Source organism: Mya arenaria, chromosome 8 (genome assembly GCF_026914265.1).
Source record: "Mya arenaria isolate MELC-2E11 chromosome 8, ASM2691426v1".
Taxonomy (NCBI): Eukaryota; Metazoa; Mollusca; class Bivalvia; order Myida; family Myidae; genus Mya; species Mya arenaria.
Window position 1 is genome coordinate 21,864,146 of NC_069129.1, and position 13,747 is coordinate 21,877,892.

General features: G+C 33.6%; 1 long non-coding RNA gene across 1 annotated transcript; it reads left to right on the forward strand.

Annotated features, from left to right (window-relative positions):
- Positions 1 to 417: 417 nt before the first annotated feature.
- On the forward strand, positions 418 to 13,079 carry LOC128242875 (uncharacterized). Its single transcript, XR_008262732.1, has 3 exons — positions 418 to 563; positions 10,268 to 10,667; positions 12,853 to 13,079. It is a non-coding gene; the product is annotated as an uncharacterized LOC128242875 (long non-coding RNA).
- The last annotated feature ends 668 nt before the right edge of the window (positions 13,080 to 13,747 follow it).

Sequence of the window (13,747 nt, forward strand, 5' to 3'; positions counted from 1 at the left end):
TGGGCTTTTAAATGCTGTTAAAACGTATATGGTTATCTAAAGCATTAGTCTTTTTTAACATCACTCAATGACAGTCTGTCACAACAAAATAATTATAAATGGTGAGCTCAAACATTGAGCTTGACATTCTTCAACCACTGTAGAGGCTATTTTTCATCGCCCAGAACTAATCTTTCAGTGAAATCACCATATGGTTGGCTAAAACATTGGCAAAAGCAAGCATGCTTAAATCAAAGTATTGAAATCTTCATATGCCTGAATGTTGGAGTTGATTTTCCGCAACATTGTCAACACTGTAAGCAGCCATGAACGTCGTTTTTAACCTCCTTTCTAAGAGTTCAAGCTGCAGACAACAGTTTATAAACATTATGATCTTTGAGCGAATAATGTTATGATCATTAGTGTTTACGACATGTATCATGCTGGAAAATTACGAATGTGTCAGACGAATTATTTTGTTTTTCATAGAAGATAAACAAAATCATCGAGCTTTGCAGAACGATGAATCAGAATGACTGAATGACACTAAGTTTTGCAAAATGGATATATCCCTAACTTCCATGGTAAGTCATATATATTTTATTCTATTGCATTTTTGTGTGGCTTGTTGAATATGTTACTTTATGTATCAGCTAAGAACACAGGTAGATCTACTTGACACAAACAATTTTAATAAGAATATCTTAATACACTTATCCCATATATAAGGCGATTATTGATTATGTGACTTGCACCTGTGGCTAAGAAGTAGGACAACTCTTGGTTATGCATCAGTCAGTTGTAACTGCCCCCCCCCCCCCCCACCCAGTCCAGGGAATGGCAGGGACTTTGACTTTCGGTCCAGCTAAGCCCAGGCAAAGGCCCATTTTCCGCAGCTAGCCCCGGTATACACCCAGTCTCGGGTAATCACGGCCTCCCCAGTTCCGGAGAATAGAGGGGACTTTGACTTTCTGTCCAGCCAAGCCCGGGTAAAATCCTTGTCCTACAGGGACGAATTGCCGGTAAAATCCCTGCCAAATGATCCCGTACCCCAAGGACCCTAGGTAAGGCCTCCGGTAATCACAGCCTTCCCAGGTCCGGAGAAAAGCGGGGACTTTGGCTTTCTGTCAAGCCAAGCCCAGGTAAAATCCTTGTCCTGCGGGGACAAACTGCCGATAAAATCCCTGCCAAATGATCCCGTACCCCAAGTAGTCCAAATAATTGTACGTTGACAGATTTTTTTATGATTTTTGATATGGCAAATCCTTAATGTACAAATTGTTTTGTACCAAAAGTGGGTAGTTGTTCCGGGTTAAAGCATATTGCGTCCATTAAATATCATAAAAACAAGTAATATTACCAGATTATGTTATTTTATATTAGTTCCGTACACAAAAAATAAGTATCCAACGAATAATTATGAGTTTGACGGTCTATCTCGAAGCTTGTCGGATGTGGCCTACTTATTACGATTGTGTCGAGTTGTTCCGTTTGGCATAATTGTTGTCTGTGTCAGTCAACTTTCATTTTATTGGAAAGGTAAATGTGTTTTAATGCATTTAATGCTTGTTTTGTGCAAAATAATTTCTTTTACATGTATGGTAAATTATGAATATAAACCTTTATGATCAATTTCAACCATAAAATACTGCACTTAATACAATTTCAATATTTTTCAAACACCTCTGGTTTTTACACAAACCGTTTAGACATTAGGGATTGGAAGAAACCCGTATAACACGTCTATTATTTTAGACTTGTACCCCAAGGACCCTAGGTAAGGCCTCTGGTATTCATGGCCTCCCCACTCTCCTAAAAAAACGGTGAGAAAAAACAACATTATTATTAAAAGTATTTATTCTTTTCATGAAAGTCTTTTGCCTGTAATTGCGCATTCAACATCCTAATGCAATATAAACTGTCATGATCTGCCCCCAGATTTCAGATTTAGTAAGCTTCTTATGACACAGACAACAGTTTTGCCTATATATGATCTGCAGGTTGGCGCATGATTATTATATATTAATGGCATATTTAGCTGACTGCAGTGGTCAAAATTGACACCAGCCCAAATTTTATTTAGCAGGGCTTGATAAAAAAATAAATGCCAAGCATTAGTGTTAGAAGTCGGGCTTGTACCTTCAAAAGTCTAATTGGATGACTGACTCAGTATGTGCATGTTTTGACATATTTTTGTTACTGTTTGGACTTTCTGGTAGCATAGTTGTGCTTGTTAGATGTAAATTCTTCCCTCAGAAAAAATCTATCCATGGTGTGTGTTTTTCCATGTAAATGTCATTATAACTATAACTATAGTATATGTCACTGTTATATTGGTCTAAATAACTGTTTCAAAGATGTGATTACTTTCAATGTACCTGTCCTCAGAATTATTAATTTGTAAGTTGTATACATGAATGTAATGTCTGTTCGTGAATAACTGTTCCCATGGGATGTATCTCTTCATTGTACTAAATGTCCTTATAACTCTTACTATGGTATATGTCAGTGTAATGTTCGTCCTTGAATAACTGACCCCATGGCACGTGTCTTTGTAATGTACCATACATTTTAGAATGACTATTATGATTATTCCTATATATTGAAAGTCAAATGTAATGTCCGTCCCTGAATAAATGTCACTATAGTGTCATTTTTTGTTATAAAGTACATTTTAGAATAACTATTTATGCTATATTGTATGTAATTGTAATGCTTGTCCCTGAATAACTGTCCCCATGGTGAGATTCTTTGTAGGTACATTTGAGAATACCAATTTCTGGAGTGTGTGTCAATGTTATGTCCGTCCCTGAATAACTGTCACCATAGGGTGTGTCATTACAATGTACATGTCAGAATTACTATTACTATATAGTATAATGTCATTTAGTCAATGTATGTTTGTCTCTGAATAACTGTCCCAATGGTTCAATTCTATGTAAAGTAAATGTCAGGATAATTATTAGTATATGGTTATTGTCAAGTGTGATGTCTGTCCATAAATAAGTCTCCTCATGGTGTGTGTCTTTGCAATGTTCATGTAAGAATAACTATAACTATAGTGTATGTCAATTAAGTCTAGTCAATGTAACATCTGTCCCTGAATAACTCAGTCCTCATGGCGCTTGTCTTAAAATGTTAATATGTCAAAATAACTAGTACTTATAAAAGTGTATACATCAATGTAATGTCCGTCCCTGAATAACTGTCCCCATGGCATTTGTTGTTACAATGATAATGGCAGAATAACTATTCCTATAATGTATGTCAATGAAATGTCTATCCCTGAAATCCCTGTCCCCATGGTGTGTGTCTTTACAATTTTCATATCAGAATAACGATTTTTATAGTGTATGTCAATGTAATGTCCGTCCCTTATCAACTGTCCCCATGGGGTATGTCTTTGCAATGTTCATAAATTTCAGAATAACTATTTCTATATAGTGTGTGTCAATTTAGTGTGACAGGCCCTGATTAACTTTCCCCATAGTGTGTGTCTTTCAGGGTTCGACACTAACAGTAGTCCGGTAGTCCGAGACTACCAGATTTATGGTCGGACTACAAGACATTTTAAGTCAATAGTCCGTCGGACTACTAGAAGAAAGTAAATATCACATCAGTTAATTGAGCATAAAATCTTTATTACGCTTAAACTTGTGTAAAACGTGATGTCAAGAAGCCGATTATCACCGGTAAACACTCATTGTAAAGCTTGCCGAAGATGGCCTGATGAACTGCTCGTTCCGGACAACATGGACTGTTAACCGAATTTCGAGCGCATTTCGTATAGCCTTTCGATTAATGTTTAAACCAGTCAGTAGAATGTCTTTATTTAGAAAGGGAAAAACCCTTTTCACACTTTATGATGTGTTTTAATCGTCAGACATGTGCACCTCTGCTTAAATGTCAGCAAGGTAGATTTGGGTCCAAGTGGCAGATTTTCTAAATCCCTTGCATTTTCAGTCAAAAACAATGAAAGATACGATGCAGATAAACACTTGACGGTTGTTACTATTTTTAAATTTTCTGAAAATACAACATGATTATTATGGTTTAGGGTATTGCCAAATGTCGGTGTTTATTTAAAGCAAACAGAAGGAACATTATGTCTGGCTTATGAAATCTTTTAAACTGGCTTTTAGAAGAACAGCTGATAAGTTAATCATACTGCCAAAACAGGTATAATGCAGTGTAAGTGCAGACGATGACAGAGTTGTGTGCTTTAATTTTCGCGCCAAAATGTAACATTTTATACATTGAAGCTAGGGCCAATAACAATTGACACCACGCCGATAGCGATAAGGCTACACCTACAGTGTCACATGACCTCTTAATTAAGGACCTCCGACAAATACCCAGAAGCAGACGATAATAATACAAAAGTTATAAATGACAATCAGATAAAAAATGCATGGAACATGGTAAAACATAGCAATAAAACCAAGTATAACATTAAATAAGTTCATTATTATTAATTGTATGCAATGTATAACTCAGGTAGAATAATGTCTAGACTTTAAAATATTTTTTTTCTAAATAACATCGGAATTTTGTTACAGTACTATAACAGTCTCTATTTTAAAACTCAAATAAAGGGAAACAAAACATGTATTAATTTCCTATCCGAAAATCAACAAAAAAAGATGTTTGTATAGATCCATTGTCAAAACTCAATGGATTTCGCTGTTTTTCTTCCTTTTTCGATTCAGAATCACCTGTTTTATACAAGTGTAATGCATTATTATCATTATTTATATAACTACCTTATTGTTTCTCTCAATGAATAATTTTCCGTTTTAAATGAATTGCAAAACTGTTCTAACAATCAGCATAGAAATTTTGAAACGACCATAGTCATTATACATGCAAAGGTTTTTACTTTGATTTGCGTCATTTTAAAATATGATTTTGTTTTATCTATACGTATATACTTTTTGTGACCTTAAGCTATATATCAGATATTCAATTAAATTTAATAAAAAATGTAACTCTCATAAATTGAGGTGTCTTTTTCACTAATATGTCAAACAAACTTAAATGCAAATGTATATGCCTCAGTTTTAAAACTTTTCGCACAATAAGGAGACAAATTTCAAAATCAAACTTAATCGCAAGATATCATCAATATTGTACACTAATTCTCATAATGATATTTCTTATTTTAAGGCTATTAAAACGGAAATATACGTATATTATGTACGTTTACATTAAGACATTTTGAGAATTGAATTAGTCTTACTAAACAGTCCCTTGTTATCAATTATAATTTTAGCAGCATAAAGGGAAAATGTCAGTATTTCGGATTTCTTAAACTGTCTTTACTATCTCTCAATTATGAGACATAATTTGTGTTAAATATATAAAACAGCGTAATTACACTACTGTTGATATGTGAGGATTGTCGGAGGTCATGGCGGATAGCAACGGCAACTGATAAGCCCTGCCTAATCTGGACGCTAGTTTGAGTGACAGGCAGCGTCATGTTAATTGTTATCTAATTACTCCCATACAAAAAATAATTAATAACACTTTCGGAATTTATTTCATCATGTTTTTTTAAGTATTATATGCTATGTTGTTTAGATTAACAAAGAATACTGAATAGTTGGATGCCAATAATCAAATATTGCTTATCAGTAGGATGTCTGTCATTTGTGCCATAACTTAGCAACGATCTCAGTCGAGGTGTTTTAGTGGCAAGTGATTTATTGCAACATTTTCCTGAAAGTGACAGATTATGGGGTATTTTAGCATGGTTTTTAGATTTTTAATCTGAGGTATTTTAGCATAGTTTTTGCATTTTTTTGGTTTTAAAATTAAATTTAAAGGCCAAAAATTGTTTTGAAGAATGTGGAAATTTTAAGATTGAGACAGATAAAAATCATGACCAATCAAAGGGTTATACTGACAATGTTCTAAGAAGGCTAAGTCTCACAAAACACTGAAGGAATCCGTTGCAGGCTTGCATTTTTATGGACTACCAGAGTTTTTGCTGGACTACCCAGATTTGGGATCCAGTAGTCCGAGGGACTACCTTGTGAAAAATGTTAGTGTCTAACCCTGTCTTTGCAATGTTCATTTCAGAATTACTATTTCTATAGTGGTGTTAATGTAATGTCCGTCCCTGATTAACTGTCCCCATGTAGGGATTCTATGTAAAGTACACATCAGGATAATTAATTACTGTATTGTATATCAGTGTTATGTCTGTCCCTAATTAAGTCACCTTAAGGGTGTCTGGTGTGTGTCTTTGCAATGTTCATGTCTGAAATACTATTAGTATAGTGTATGTCAATGTAATGTCCGTCCCTTATTAACTGTCCCCATGGGGTATGTCTTTGCAATGTTCATAAATTTCAGAATAACTATTTCTTTATAGACTAGTGTATGTCAATTTAGTGTGACAGGCCCTGATTAACTTTCCCCATAGTGTGTGTCTTTGCAATGTTCATTTCAGAATTACTATTTCTATAGTGGTGTTAATGTAATGTCCGTCCCTGATTAACTGTCCCCATGTAGGGATTCTATGTAAAGTACACATCAGGATAATTAATTACTGTATTCTATATCAGTGTTATGTCTGTCCCTAATTAAGTCACCCTAAGGGTGTCTGGTGTGTGTCTTTGCAATGTTCATGTCTGAAATACTATTAGTATAGTGTATGTAAATGTAATGTCCGTCCCAGAGTATTACTGTCACCATGTAGCAATTCTGTGTAAAGTACATGTCAGGATAACTAATTACTATATAATTGTATGCCAATGTTATATCCCTAAATAAGTCTCCCCATGGATGCACCAGTCAATTGTATCCACGCTCCCGCCCCCCCCCCCACCCAGGTCCGGGGGTATACCGGGGATAGCCGGAGAAAAGGGCCATGTTTTTACTTTCCAGGTGGTCCCACAGGGCCGGGTGACCGCGGTGGTTTTGTCATAGGGCCAAATTAAGCCAAGATTGGGCCTTATATAGAGTCTCTGGGGTGCGGGGGCATTTGGCCGGGGTTTAACCATCAGTTCGTCCCCGCAGGGCGGGGATTTTACCCGGGGTCGGCTGGACCGAAAATCAAAGTCCCGGCTATTCCCCGGACCTGGGGGGGCTGTGGTTACAATCGACTGGTGAATTATAATGTCAGTCCCTAAATAAGTCTTCCCATTGGCGTGACTGTCATGGTAATGTACATGTACCGGTAATTATTACTTTAGTATATTATTTTAAAACTAACAGTAGGATGTCAAAATGACTTAATTAATTACACCATGATAAATGATAATATATCATGAGTGGATGGTACTCTGAAATTGCAGAGCTTAATATTATTTTTTTTAGTTGAAAGATTTTACTATTGTTAAAGTGACTGGTCAATAAACAGAATTTATGATGAAATGGGTTTCATTTTCCTACAGCAGCCTTGGCGAAACAAAATAATCCGCTGAGTTCTCTCCATTCCTTGAAGCTGTCAAATAAGTTCACATTTGGATTATATATATCTTAAATATATATGTCTAATGTCTACACTCATGCACAATATTTTGCTAAGAATTGGGCGCAAGTCTGCTAACGCGTTCACAGGGGGTACTTTGAATGACTGGGGAATAGCACAGTAGCGCCCCTAGTGTGCCTCCTTGTTTTCAGTTCCTACTGAAAGATTACTGTTGGTCAGCCTTAGAGTATTTGAGGTTGGCTGATGTAGTTTTTTCAACAGTCAGAGACTTCTGTTCAGGATTTCCACTCCTTTATTCTAAGAATAGTGTTCCTTTTAAATCAGCGATAACAAATAACACAATTGCAATTGCAAATCCAGTATGATTTAAGTCTATTTCATGTATAGTTATATGAATTTTTCATATGTGGCAGGTCTATTTTAGAAGTCTTTTGTTTATAATTGTCTCTGTGGCTGCATTTATGCCACTCTGATCCTGTTGTTGTTGAGATAATGAAGATAAAATTCTCTATTAACAAAAAGTCCACAATTAGAAAATAGTAGGAGAGAACATAATTAAACTTTTCAAAAAAAAAAAATCTTAATCAAGATATATATGGAAAGGGCCCTTATAATAACCTGATTAAACTTAAAATTAAAAACAAAAAGTAAGACTTGTTAATTACTCTAAAATCTAGGTGTTAGATGACATTAAAGCTGCACTCTCACAGATATATATACCATTTTGACAACTTTTTTTTTGTTTGTCTTGGAAAGAGCAAATTTCTGCCTAGATATCTGCAAATAAATTTATGATTGCTGACAAAATCAGATCGTAGATTTTCACATTTTTCTGTTTGAAAAATTGATGTTTTTTAAGGAAAATGCATATTATATCATTTTTGGATTTTTTGTTAGTAGTTTTATTTATATAACTGGTTCCATGGATTTTTGCAAAAATTGGCTGGTTCCAAGGCAAACAATAAAAAGTTGTCAAAACGTTCAATCTGTGAGAGTGCAGCTTTAAGTGCACTGTACAAAGAAAGCTGGTAAAAATAATGAATAAACACTTAAAGCAAAATTATGTTTAAACTGGGACCAATAATATGTTATCTTACTCCCAGGTTTAAACAATTGCATATAATAACAATAATTATAGTTTTGTCTGGCTTTTCTTACACAAATAGAAACTAATTTTTTAATCAAACAAAAGACATTAAAACTGCATATCCAGAATATCCTTGAAATAATATCAAAATGCCAAAATAAAATGTACCAAAAAAAACAAAAAACATCTGAATTAAATAACAATTAGCCACTTTAGCAAAATGGAGAATTATACATTTAAGATATTCACATAAAATTCACCTCAATTTTTCCTTTCCATATGATTATATATATTTCTTATTTTTTTCCCTCTTTGCTATTAGCCTATAAATCAACATGACCATAAGCAATTATTTTAATCAATTCTGTGAAATGCTATGAAATTGAAGTTCAATTCTAAATTGACAGTCATGTATCTCTTCCAATATTATAAGGATTTATATTTTAAGCATAATTAAGGAATATATGTATTTTGATCAATTAAAGTGCATAACTGCAGATTATGTTTATTATCTTAAATAAATTATAAGCCTATTCATAATCATATTTATAGCACCATTTTCAGAATAATGATTGTCACATTAACCAGGCTTTCCCTGTATAAAACTGTCATTCATAAAGAACATTAAAAGGCAATTTTAACTCAGCCAATCAGATGTCAAAAACAGTGAAAGGGGCAATGTCAAGTCCAGTGAAAGGGGCGGAGCTAAGATAAATACGGACATGAAATGTAGATGGATCTTACCAACTGAGGAACTATTTTGATTTTCCTCATTTGCTTGTAATAAAAATTAAACTTTTATATTGATACAAATTTATCAATATATTATTGAATATAAAAGTGAATTATAAAAGCAAAATAATGACACCAAACATGACACATCTTGCATAAAGATTCGCATTTTGATAAACTTCCTGGAATTGTTATAATCAAAATACCTTGCACCAATATATCAAATCCTACTCCCACACAATGCAATGTAATAAAGTAAAAATATATACAGTATGCAGCAAAACTGTCTTCAAATTAAATCCTTGATTAGGCGAAACAAATATTCTTAGTTTCTACTAACATCCCCCAAAAAAGGGTAGATAGGTAGGCATTACTTTTTTTTTGGACGACCATAATTCTTTAGCAAACTGACCTGTATCAGGGTATTATTTTAGGTCTCTGAAAAAACGCATTTTGATCAAAACGCCAAAAAAAAATAGGAAGAAAAAAATAAATTCAGATGGGTGTAAACAAAGATTTGTATAGGCCTTATGATGTCCATGTTATCATATCAGTGATCAAAATATTCACAAGCCCACAAGCCCTGCAAATGTTAAGTTCTTTCTTGGCTGTCAGGGGCCCAGGGCCCACTTCAACTCTTGATTTATGGTAGGTTCTGTTGAAAGTGTTTGAAGCAAAATACTAGTTTAAAAATATTGGCTTTGAAGGTCTCCATAGTAACACTTCTAAACCTAACAAATGGAGTGAATTAGAGGGTTAATTGGGGGTAATAAAACACATCTTGATAGTGACAATTTAAGTTTTAATCTTTCAAGTGGTGGTTCAACTAAGGAGGGATATATATATATATATATATATATATATATATATATATATATATATATATATATATATATATATCCTGTAACATTCTAAACTTTAGCATAAAATGTTAACTTAAATTTAATAAGAAAAAATATAATTAAAATGTGAAACTTTTTTGTCATTTAAAAAAACTTGTCACAGCTTCACATTCTCTTATTTTTAAGGCCTTCGACATATTTGAGTGGGATCCTGAAACAACCTCTGACACAACAACTTAATTTACAAGAACAACCCTGCGTATAAGAACTACAATACTTCTGACAAAAACAAACAAAAGCAACTCCAGATTTATGAACAATTCTGATTACTAGAACATGAACACCAACCCCATCTTCAAGAACAACAACTTCAACCCCACAACATCAACACTTCCTGCAGGGACAACTACAAAAACATCGGCTTCAAGAACAAATTCATCCTAAACACAAACATCAGCAACAACAGCTACCCGAATAAAACTACTCGAACTACAAGAACACCAGCAACACACTCTTTAAGAACACCAGCATCATCATCTTCTTCTAGACTTGCAAATGCAACAAACACCAAAGACAAAGTTGAATGGTATGTATATATGAATGCAAAGTTTTGACATACACATGTATAAGATATAGTTATTTGTCTTATTCCATAAATATGACCTACTCATTAGAACGTCATTGATTAAATTATGTAATTGAATAAAACTAAACAATCAATTTGCTATCATGGATTCTTTAAGTCAATGAGCATATGACTTTTTTTATTGTCTTTTTATTTTGTTAATGTCTCAAAAAACATTATTGAAGTATTCAACAATATATTTTGAATAGGCTTTTTTTATTGAAGATTATGTTCTGACATGCAACATAACCTACTTTATTTGTGTGCATTGTAGCCATAAACTTAAAGGGACTAGACACCAGGTTGGCAAGTACAGTATTTCTTCAAAATAAGCCTAGAACTGTCGATGTGATCATTTAGAAGGCTGATAATACAAAAGGGTTATTAGTACTGTGTTTTGATCCGGGAGGTTGTATTTAACTTGAGTGGATTTTTACAGATTCGGATTTCACAAGGCACAAGCCTCCCGGATCAAAACGCCATACTAATAACCCTTTTATTATATATATACATTACTAATTTACTTGTTACATCACTTAAAAGCCACATGTTTTCATAATAAATGTCATTTTAAAGGGTCTGTCTCACAGACGATGAAATAGCGAAAAAAACAAATTGTCGAAAAATGACATAAACTTGGCATCGATGTGTACAATGCATTGAAACGTACTAATTGAAGTACCACATAGTTTACAATTTATTTAAGTTATTAGCAGTTACTTAGTATTTTTCCATTAAAAAAGATTACTGGGTATGTGTTCAAGGTAGAATTCATTCAATCATGCGTGATTGGCTAGAAGGTGTTATCACGTGAAGTTGGACTTCAATTTTTGCGACGCGGGTTTGACCCGTTCTCCGACACAATCTTTTTTTTTTTACATTTTGGTACTTTTTTTACAATTATGACATCAAAGCGTAACACATTCTATTAGATAATTGTCCTGAGATTCGTTACAGAAAAAACTTTTTTGTGCAAATCTGTGACACAGTCCCTTTAAGGACACATTATTTTGTTTTATGACATCATTTTAACATCACGCAATGACACTTGTAAAGTTGTTATGACGTGACGTCACAAGAGTTGAAAACGGCTGTAGTGCACTAGAGTGGAATACAGACTACTTTTTTTTGCGATATGTATTATGTGTGGATAAATGATGGGTATATAATAAATAATTTTACATGATTAAAATAAACAGAGCAATCATTTGACTATCTCATTTGGGTTTCATTGTGTAAAAATAGTGAATTAAGTTTTCCAAGTTTATATTATATCCATTTATGAATACAGATAAATATACTGATGCTTTTTTAAACTTACTGGGATATTATATGTGGTAAACACACCCCAGAAAGTTTCATATCGACAATATGTGCAAAAGCTGTGAAATTATGTGTCTTAAGCAATGTTATATAGCTATTAAAGTAAGATTAAAAGTTATACACTAGTACTAGTATATCAATTGTATGTAAGTTTTTGACAGTTATCTATTTTTTTTGCAATTGTATCATCTGGTGTCTAGTCCCTTTAATAAACTCTGTTTGAATTAAATTCATACATTATTGAAAAAAATGACAAGCAGCAATTGTCATCACTTGATTGTTATCCTTGCCTTGGGGTTAAGTTTTGCGTTCAGGTCAGTTACATGAAAACTATCAAAGTTGTCACTTTGAAACTTGGGGAACTTGTACATCTTATACCCTTCTTCACATTATACCCTAAAGATATTGAGTCTCACCTGTTTTAAGGGTAAAAAACGTGAATTTTGGTTGATTTTGAGAAATGGACACTAAGCTTCTTCATAGAAAATGAAAGGATTATGCCTTCAATATATCAAACTCATTTAGAAGGGAATGGGGAGGATGGGGGATATTTTAGTATTTGTGGACTATAGTCTAATTATTTTAAGTTTAATAAAATAATGTGCTTAGAAGGCGGCTTACAAGCAAACTATCAGAGCTATCACTTTTAAACATTGGAATATTCACTTTCAAATGTACAATATGAAATAAATTTACAATAAAAGGATATAATCAGACGAGCGTTCAGAACCCGCAGGTGGTGCTCTTGTCATATGCCAAATGTGCTGGTATAAACAAGCGCCATTTTTGTGTGAAATTAAAATTTTCCTTTCTAAAATTGCAGGCTAACTTCAATGGAGAGGACAGAGTAATGGCAAAAAGACGATCATTTTAAATAGAGGAGGAAGAGGGATATGTAAAGAGTGTTCTGAGGCCAGGATATCAGCAGTGCGTTCAGTCAGGCGAGCGTTTTGTATCTCTGTTGCAACGCAGCGCATATTCGTTAAGCGGAAACCAAACAGCAAACGTTCGCCGCAAACATCTTTCATCTTTACTGAACGCGTTGCAGATTCACGATTGGGGAGGGAGGGGGGGGGGGGCGGTGGAACAATTTTCGAGAATTATTGACATACATGTGTATAAATATATATATATCATGGTAAGAACTGTTTGCCTTGTCAACTGTGACTTAAATATTTAGTTCTTGTGTCAGCCTGTGCTTATCTCAAATATTAAATGACATTTTTTTGGTTTGTTTGATAGACATGATAATTATATAACTATTAAATATAAATGGCAACAATTATAGATAAAACATTGTTACTCAGGTTAACTTTATAATAGATAATTAATTGTTTATATGCAATATATATTAAAGGATGCATATTTCTTTTATTCTTGAATCTTTTTTTTGTGTTTTTTTTTTTCATATATCGAAAATATTTTTCATGAATGTGGGTTTTTAATTCTTTGTCAGTCTCAGAAGAATTAAACAACTTGTGTTGAATTTATTTGCTAGACTGAAACTAGGCTGTTAATATTGGTCAGACTAATTGAATCAGAGAATAATATGTACAGCTAATCGGATTACTGACCAATAGAGTGAATTTAGTCAATGATGTATGACCCTAAGATTAAGATTGACTTAAAGCTGCACTCTCACAGATTGAAGTGAACTTCTTTATTTTTTGGCTTGGAAAGAGCCAATTTATGCGGAAATGCATGAACAATAGTGTCAT